General features: G+C 38.4%; 1 protein-coding gene across 3 annotated transcripts in view; it reads right to left on the reverse strand.

The window, feature by feature from the left end:
• The window catches only part of HRH2 (histamine receptor H2), a 31351-nt gene extending 21563 nt beyond the window's left edge, over window positions 1-9788 (reverse strand). For 2 of the 3 annotated variants that reach the window (XR_009630784.2, XM_060765575.2), the window contains exon 1: window positions 9606-9788. The gene's annotated coding sequence lies outside the window, so the exon portion shown is untranslated. Of the gene's footprint in view, window positions 1-6798; window positions 6902-9605 lie in introns of those variants that run through there. The other variant, XM_060765576.2, reaches the window with a different exon arrangement.
• Between the last annotated feature and the right edge of the window lie 345 nt (window positions 9789-10133).

Genomic DNA, 10133 nt, shown 5'->3' on the forward strand with positions numbered 1-10133 from the left:
CCATATGCATGGGGGTATTGGGGTAATGATACAAATGATAGACCCTCTTTCACTCAGACTCAGCCCCCCCCGAAACTCAGCCCCCCCCAAACCCGCCCCCTGAAAAAAATTCAGCCCCCCCCCCCTGAAACGAAATCCTGGCTACGGGCCTGTACTATGATCACCATGAAGGAGATATTCCAGAGCACTGCCACCATCCATGGATACCCAAAACAGAAAATAATAGAGAATACTATATTATGACTAGGGAAGTATATATCAGAATAACATTGGAGGATCTAGAGATGCTGACAAACACTTCATTTGTAGATTTCTTAGGTACTCCAGTGCTATTATCTCATATACCTGGCAGGAGGAATACCATAGAAGTGCACTAGACAAGCCCACAAACACTTCTGGAGGGAATATTTTTGCAACATTGCTAAGTGAAACCTTAGATAACAAGGTAAGGGGGCAGGCTGTATTTCTATATACAGAAATGTTGCATTAAGTTTATTATTTCTTAACCTCTGTCTTCCATTTTGTCCATGGGTATATTGGTGATGTTAATGCAACACAGGTACACATTTACAATAAAATAGTTCAGAAAAATTACACTGATGGCTGCAGCTCCTGAAATCCTGCAGCTAGCATGACCATTAGCATGTAGAGCAACTGGAGGAAGCAGCTGAAGAAAACAATGGAAAGGAACAGCACTGTTGATGCTAAAAATGACAAGTGTGTATTGAACGTTTTAAAAAAAACATAATTAGGCACATATAAATGTGGAAAGGTAGCAATGCTTTTGAGCTGCTCTGAATCCCCCCCCTCCCCCGGTGGTTGAGATGGGCGGGGTAAAAATACTGTAAATAAATAAATAAATAAATAAATAATACTTTTTCTGCATGGCAGGGGTTGGACTGGATGGCCCATGTGGCCTCTTTCAATGCTATGGTTCTATGGTAATTTATTTATATATTTATTTAGCACCATCAATACACATATTTTTCACAAAGCAATGCCTTATTACTTTTGTATATGTGTATAAGTCTGTAATTTAATACACCAATTTATACTGCACATTTCCAACAAGAATGTTGTTAAATGCAGCATTTTTCTTCTTTTGCCTGCCACCTCATAAGAAGAATAAGTTCAAACTGAAGCAAACCAGTCAATGATCTAGAACGATTTCAAAAGTGATCATGAACGAAGTGATTAATTAAGAACTGAGCTTCACCTACAGAAACAGAAGATACGACTCCATTTAAAAAAACCCCCAGATATTTATGGTTGTAAACCGATTTTCTATAAATGTAATATGGAAAACAAAGCAAATGTTTATTATTAAAATGGCAAAAAAGCCCCAAATCATTACCTGTAATGAGAGTTGGGGAAGCAAACAATCTTTTTTCTAAACATAACTGGATATGTTTTGAAAGTGATTTAATTTTTATAATCAACAGAACTGCAGAAAGCATTTATTTTCTTTGATCTCCAGTGCCCCTCTTCCTCTGGAATATTGGACATTATTATAAACATAAATTATTTTTTTAATGTATAATTTCCCTTGTGTATAAGTTGAGGGCTGGTTTAGGGGCCAAAATTATAGATTTTGATATGCCTTCTGGAAAAGTTGAGTATCATTCCATGGAGAGGGGAAAGCATTAATGCAACCTCAGAGGCCAGAAGCCTCTGACCACCACCACAATCTTCCTATCGAGGCATTAAAAAAGCCAGAAGTGATGTTATGGCAGAGAAAATAGAGGGTTGGTGTGTCCTTTGAGATGGGTCATGCTCTTGCCTTTTGCCACTCTATTCAGAAAAGGGGGTTGTTTCTTTCTTTTCTTTTTTTTTATAAGAGTTAAGGTAAAGTACTGACATTGTCCCTTGGATAAGTTGACCCGGTTTTTGTGGGTTTTTTTTTTTTTACTAAGATTTCTTGACTTAAAATCTTAGAATTATCATCACTGATACTTAACCTGTGTTGGACAAGGTGGATTTCTTCTAAAGAGTGGAGGAAATTAACTGGGAGTTCATTGACCTTGCTCTGCTTCATGATTATTTGACAGCCAGATCTGCATTCATCTGTAATGTTTATGCAGCATATCCAATGTGGTGTAGTGGTTGCAGTGCTGTAACAGGGCTCTGGGAAACCAGAGTTCAAATCTCCCACTCAGCCATGGAAACTCACTGGATTACCTTGGACAAATTGTACACTCACAGCTTCAGATGAAGACTGAACAAATATGTTCAAGAAATCCCCACTAGAGTTGTGAGCGGATCTGTTTTCCTTTGTTACATCTATTCTTTAATTTCTTTCATTAACTTTGGGAGCATGTAACAGAAAGCCCCTTCCCGGTACAGAAATCAGCTCAACATGAAAGCAAGTAGGAGCTGATCACAGCTCTTTGTCTGCTTTTCGTGAGCCACCTCCTTACCTTGGAAAGTGTGTGTGTGTGTGGTATGCAGGCTCAGAAAGCATGCATCTGCCTGCAGCTGAGCACCTCTCCTCTAGAGTAGATAAACAGGCAAGAAGCCTTCCTAAAGCATGTGCCTGCCTGCACCTAAGCACCTCTCCTCTAGAGTAGAAACAGCTTAAATGCCTATGACAGGAAGGGGACCTTGGAACCCCCCCCCCCCCATAATGGGATGATAGAAAATGAATATTTCAGCACCCCAGAGCTTTTTCATTAAAATAGAAAAGAAAAGGGAGTATTTCCTTTAGTGTGCTTTATAATTTTTTATATCAAAATGTACTGGTTGTTTTAATTTATACAGTGTTTAAAAGACCTGTTAACTGGCAACCTCAAATATGGTGTAGAGCATGTTAGAGAATGTGATATGACTCTTTCATACTACACAGTTTTAGCACTCTCATTCCACTTTAACTGTTGTGGCAATTTGTAGCTGGATGAAAATATCAAATGTATCACAAAATGATAGAATTCCACACTATGGCAATTAAAGTGGTATCAAAATGATGTAGCTGTCTAGCACGAGCAAGACACATTTGTAATGGTGTTGATGCCTACTCGGGCTCTTGCCAATTGGGAAAAAAGGAGGATGGAGGATATTTTTATTCTTATATCCCATCTCCATCTCCCCCAAAGGAACTCAGGGTGGCTTACATGGGGGTCCAAGCCCAATATGAACAAAGGTTACAAAGTAACACAATTAAAAACATATAACAGTCAACTATATTAAAACAATAAAACCAATAAAATGTAAGACATTATAAAACAGAAACCAAACAACAAACTACCAATAGCATGTGTAGATTTGAAATTAATAGGGCAGGACAAGGGCTTATGCAAACACAAACTGTAGGGCCGGGAGTGGGAATAAAGTGCTGGAGATCCAACCAAAAGATTAGGGCTAGGCAGACTTGATCATTCAAAGGCACATTGGAACATCCAAGTCTTCAGGTCTTTCCGAAAGGGCAGACAGGGTGGGGGCTAATCTAATCTCCCTGGGGAGAGAGTTCCAGAGCCAGGGGGCCACCACCGAGAAGACCCTCTCTCTTGCCCCCACTGACCGTGCTGGTGATGGAGATGAGAGTGACAGAAGGGCCTCCCGAGCAGAAAGGCCTCCACCAGTTCATAGAGGGAGATATGGTCACAAAGATAAGCAAGACATGAACTCATGTCTTGCTTATCTTTGTGACCATATCTCCCTCTATGAACTGGTGGAGGCCCTTCTGCTCGGGAGGCCCTTCTGTCACTCTCATCTCCGTCACCAGCACGGTCAGTGGGGGCAAGAGAGAGGGTCTTCTCGGTGGTGGCCGCCTTTTTGTGTTTGTGCTACTCTTGGAGACTAAAATTTTGACATGTTTTTGGATTCAGATTTGAATAAACAATATAGAATTCTGAAAAATATGATGTATTAATCAACATTTCAATTTTGCCCACAGAAAGAGGAAACTGAACAAAAGAGGGAAATGTATTTGGTGGAAAATGAGAAATGATATTATTGCAATAAGCACATATACAACTAGGGAATTAATTATTATGATAATGTGTGAGACTGGGAAAAGTTAACAACAGGGGCTCTTGGAGTTCTTGCATTCATACAGTCATTTTAAGTCAACCCTGACTTGACAGCACATAACAATATAACAACAAATTTATCAACAACAAGAAACATGTTCTGGGATCAGAGTACTAAACTGTTTAATGTTTACTTTTTCTTCCTTTTAAGGCTAAAACTAAATAGCTCTTTGGGATTTAATTACTATATCTATATCTATATATCTATATCTATATCTATATGAAGTTCTAATAAAGATAAAGTTAAATACTACAAAAGGAGAAAAATAACAAAGATCAGAACTCTTACCTTCTTGTTGCTGAACTATTTTCTACTCCTGCATACTAACTTCATGTTTCATAACCACACAAAGGTTTGAAAGAAGGCAAACTGCACCTCCTTCAAAAACTTCCCTCTTTTGTTTTGTTTCCTTTATTTCTCTGAGGCCTCAATAATCTTCATTTAAAAAAAATGTTCTGAAGCTAAGAGAGGCTGCCTGGGGAAGGATTAGCACAATGAAGTCAATGGAGTTGTACCTAATGATGTAAAAAGAACAGGAATTACATACAGGAGGGAAAAATAGCCTCTTTAATTTAGGTGCTTGAAGATGCTATGGGAAAGCAAAACACTAAATAGAAATGTTTGTGTAGTTCAGAAAGTGAAGGTGAAAGGAAGCAAAGTGAATGGTGTGAATCTAGACCTGGTCCAAACATGTTCCTCCTACTTAAAGCAAAAGATAACATGCACACCAATTCCATGTACAACATAAACTGGACTGGCAGTTCAATTTTGCTTCAACACCAGTAATGGAACAATGTCCTGTAAGGCTCCCAAAGGCAGTAACCTTTTTGCTCTGTGTATGTATATGTGTGTGTGTATGGGAGAGGTGTCAGCTGACAGAATGGCAACAACCAAGGTCCGGGGGGTTGCAATGCTGGCCTCAGCATCTGCCATCTGAAGCAGTTGTTTTGTTCTGCCTAATGGTAGGGCCAGTGAGAATGCACCATAATGAATGATATAATCAAAGGACTGAATTACAGGAGTGTATTCAAGTGACCCAACAAACCACTTCTGAAAAGGTGAACATGCTATGGTAAAATAGGAATTGAGAAAAATTGTGGCAATCATTTTTTAAGATTGGTGTTGATAAAAATTTGGGGAAAATATTTTAAAATGCTATATACAAAAACACCATTATGGATCTCCCTCTTAGAAGCTATACATAGAAGAGAACTTGGATAAGATAAATGGCTCATGTATAAACAGTTGTTAAAAAAACAAAACTGAGAAATGATACTAAAAACACAGGAGAAAATTAAAGGAATAGACAAAAATATATCCTGGTTTCAATATATACAAATAAGAGAAAGCTACAAGAATGATAAAAATGGGATTTACAAAGAAAGACATATTCTGGGGGAAAAATAATGGTTACAGAAAAGAAAATAATAATGAATATATATAAAAAGCTCTTGGACTGGTCAAAAGAAAAAACACAGATTAAAGATTGCATGGTCAAATGGGCAGCAAATGTGGGGCCATACAATAAGGCTGGAAGAGTGAGAAAAATTTGGAATAAAAAATTAAAATTCATATGACTGTGTTGTGCTGGCTCAAATAGAGCCAGCACAGAGTCATGCTGTTTCAGTGATGTTCCAGAGGTACAAGCTGGTTGTTGTAATAGTGTTGAGCTGCAATGGCCCTATAGGGGGAGGATTTGGTAAGCACAAAAGGAGAAATACACAGATGTAAGGTTGGCTTCAACTTGCATGTGCCACTAGCAAGATGACAGCCAAAATATTTCTTGCACCCAGCTTTTCTCAATACTGGATAAATGGGAAGATTTGTGGCTCCAATTTCATTGGGAGTGGGAGTGAATCTGCCCTTGGTTTAAGTCTGAACTTTAAATAAAAAGGATCCAAGGCTTTAAAAAAGTGGATCACAAGAAAGTACCAAGAGATGTGATTGTCTATTTTACTAAGAAATGCAGAAATTAAATTCTACAGAAATACTGAGAAACTAAATAAACAAAAATATCCCAGGACATATATTGGCAATGAGAAAGGATTATTTCAGGAAGAAAAATGACATATACAAATGAGAGGAACTGGAAGGACTATCATTTTATTTCCATAACAAAAGATTCTGGATTACTACTCTGCAACAAGCGAAATAATTTGATGATAATCTCGAACATGATTTGGAATTGGAAGAAATTGGATAAACTGAGCTGATTTTAAAAAGACAAACCAACACAAGGTTTTAGAAGAGCTGAAATCTTGGTCCATAATATTTATGTAGGATATTTAAAGACGGGCCTGTAACGTTGTTTAATGACCAAAAATCATTGATAGAAAGAAGACCAACAGTAAGACAAATGTTAGACAACAAAATTATTATTTGTTTACTATAGATATCTTTTTAAAAATTTCCTCTTTTTTCTTATGATACACAGGACTTCAACCCACAGAACAGGGCAAGTATTTGTGGGAGAAGGTTTTCCATAAAGCTTCGCCATAACCTGTTTTGAAATTAAATGGAAGATTTTTCTACCTCCTTCACACCTAATTCTTCTCTATGCTTTCATTAAGATTTATCCATTTTTTTGCCATCACACGATAAAGACTTGTTTCCCTCATTGGCCCTCCCATGTTTTCTTCTTTTTAAACAACTTCTCTCTTTGTATCTTGGGACTTCATCTTACAGCCTGAAAAACTCACAGCATAGAATAAGAATATATATATTGGTTATCCTTTCATTCTTACAGGAAGGAGGAGGGATATAAAGCTTTACCTCTCTTAAATCTCTTTCTGCTATCCTTTTGATAGGCAAAAGCAGCACAGCAGGAGTTTCAATAAGAGTTCACAAGGACTTTTTTGACCCAACACAGGAAGAGAGAACTGAAAGAGGGAGCTTGTTAAGGTTACAGAGACACAAAGCACAGATTTGCATGCTTGCTATGTTCTCCTGAATGTTTTGAATACCTTGTTTGCTATACCTCCTCAGGCCCAAAATGTTAATGGTGGCAGAAAGGAATCAATTCTGCCCATCTTGGCTCCTCCCTCCATAATGATGTCAACATTTTATTTAAAAACAGGCAAGGGAGGGATTCCCATTACATGTTAAATTTGGCGTTTTTACTCATCTCTACATGGGGAATTAAGAAATAAGTTGCTTGCCAATTGACTTAAGAACTGTGGGAAAAACCCCCACCTTAGAAACAGCAAGATATCTCTGTCCACATTTGAAACTTGCATCATATGAAGGGCACCATCTGTGGCAGATTCTTAAGTGTGTAGAAATGCTCATTTAATTGTGTGTGATGAAGTCAACTGTTCGTTAAGAGTATCAATAACATGTTGTGGATATTATCCTGGGGTATGTTGGGGAGTTTTTTCCAAAATATGATAGTTTATTATTGTTAGAAGGTTTACAACCACCAATGTTATAAAACTACATTCCATGGAGGAGGCAGCATTCGAAGGTCTGAAGATAGTCATAGTTTAGTAGTGGGCACTATACAGTTTAATTGTACAGTGGTAGTGGACACTATATAGTTGTAGGTGTTGCTAGTTTTACATATCATTTGTGTGTTATATTTTTCTTGAATCTCTACATTTGAGTTCCATTCAAAAGTTATTCTTTCCCTCAATGAAGCGGGAAGAATATTACTTGCTTATCTTGTCAGCCCTTCTCAACTGGTCAAGACAAGAAAGGGTTTTATGTCTGTGGGATTAGATTAGGGGTTCTCAAACTTCGCTTCATGGAGCCCTTGGGGCTCTGCGAGGGATAGTGAGGGGCTCTGTGGCACCATGCTGCTTCTCACCTCCTCCTCTTTTCTCCTTCTCCTCTTGAGAAATGCAGGGAAATTAAAGTTTGGAGCTTCAAAAACAGCAGCAACAGCAGTGTCCTCTGGGGGCACAGACCCTTTCTTCCCTGCTTACCTCAATGCCTAGACTCTTTTTTTCTCAATGCCCAGATCCTCTCCCCCTGCCTTCTTTGCTTTCAAAACCCCATTTTCCTCCCACCACTCAAGGGGTGCTTTGATTGTGCTTTTCCAGCATGGCAGAAGTGGGGTGGACTGGATGTCTCCTGGGGTTTTCCAATGAAATACTGTTAAGTTTATGTTGATTAACATTTTTTCTATTTTAAATATTGTATTATTTCTTTCTTTATTTGCGCTACAAGTGAAATATGTGCAGTGTGCATAGGAATTTGTTCATATTTTTTTCAATTCACACAAACACTCTCCATCTATCTGCCACTGGCCCAACCTGTCTGTCAAAATTTTAAACGCAATGTGGCCCCTGTGACCAAAAGTTTGCCCATGCCTAATATAATATAATATCAAAACATTTTGGGGCTCCACAAGAAACTTTTGCTTCAAAAAGGGCTCTGCAGCTGAAAAAGTTTGAAAACCCATGGATTAGATCAAAGCAAACAACAACAACAACAACAACAACAACATCAAAGCCTACTGAAGCCTGATGCAAAAAGAATCTCCTTAGAAATAAAGACTTCTGGGTCAAGGAAATTGCTTTGGGTATCAGAAAGGAATCAAGATCATAGACCACATAAATTCATTCTTGGTTATGCCAAATCTTCCTCATTTCAGCAGCATATTTAGAATGAGACAAGAATGTTTGCCATTTTGTTCCTACTGTTTTTAAACAATTTGGAGCCATAAATTGTTGATCTCTGCAAACGAGCCAGAGATCTATCACCACTATATCCATGATTACAATAAACATTCACAATACTAATCACAGGGGAAAAAACCTACCCAGTTTTAATTATTGTGGTTGAACAGAAAAAGCTTACAAACATTTATTCCATACACTCTAATGTACTAGTTGCAAAGTGTTCTGCTGAGGGATTTGATAGTCAATTGGTACCAAGGTCTTAACTCACAGTTCCCAATGCCAGTTCTTCCTATCCTACTCTTCCTAGCTTTCAATGTGTTTTCAAATTGTTGCTTCCACTTTTTGCTTCTCCGGAATGCAATCCTGCAATATGCACACTGGGATTAGCATAGTGACTAAGTTCAAACAAACTATGTTTGCAATTTGTTTTTCCTGCACAACCTCACAGTCTCACAAGCTCCATAAATGCAGTAGTCTGCCTGTGTCCCACTGTGTTCCCAGTATTCATAATATTGAAATCTGGAAAATTGCTATTAAACTACAAACAATAACTACAAATATACTCTTCCTAAATGAATAAGGATTTCTCAGAGAGTGTATGCATATGTTGTGGGGGAGAGGATTGCAGAGAAATTAAGAGATAATTTTATAATCAAAATATAGTGACAGATGCAAGGTCTGCATTTGTGCTGCTGGCTGAGGAAGAACTTATACATCTTGGAAACTTTTTCTAACTCAAGGTTCTTTGCATTACAAATAGCATCCCCCTCAAGAAAAAAAAAACAGCCCACACAGAAAAGGACTGCTGCTGATCTGCTGCATTACATACAACATGTCTACCCACTGCCCCAACACCATGGTGACAGGTCATGCACAAGAAGTCAAACAAAACAGATTTCCTTGTTTCATTCATATAAAGGCATTAAATCAGCTTTGAAAAACAGAAAGAAGCATTACCTGCTTGGAGACGAGAGTAAAGGAAAGCCAAGTAGTGGTAAGAAGAAAGAGTAGCACTATCTGGTGAAATAACTATGGTTGGGCTTCCTTCAAAGTTCTCTTTCATTTGCAGCATGCTCTTGAATGTGTAGCCGACAGAAAAAAAAATGCTTAGGGCTGTTACAGCGAGTGGTAGCTCCTTCCTCTTTTCTCTCTTTCTCTTCCTCTCTCACTCGTTCACTCCTTCCTCTCCTCCCACTTCCCTCAAACAGATCAAAGCAACCAGTGAGTCCGATTGATTGTAATGTGAATCAGGGAAGCAGTAGGCAGGATTAGACTTGCCCCCACTCTCAAGGGCAGTGTCACAACCCACAAGAGTTAGAATTCATCCAGAGGAAGTGCAATGCCCCTAAAGAAAATCACACTTTAAATATCCAGATAGCAATGTGATTGCAAACCACAGCTTTTTAATTCCCAAGTTCTATGTGAGGGGTGAAGCTGCAGAAGAGCCAAATGAAGGGCCACTCATTGACACCCTGCAAAGTATGT

Source organism: Anolis sagrei, chromosome 2, assembly GCF_037176765.1.
Source record: "Anolis sagrei isolate rAnoSag1 chromosome 2, rAnoSag1.mat, whole genome shotgun sequence".
Lineage (NCBI taxonomy): Eukaryota > Metazoa > Chordata > Lepidosauria > Squamata > Dactyloidae > Anolis > Anolis sagrei.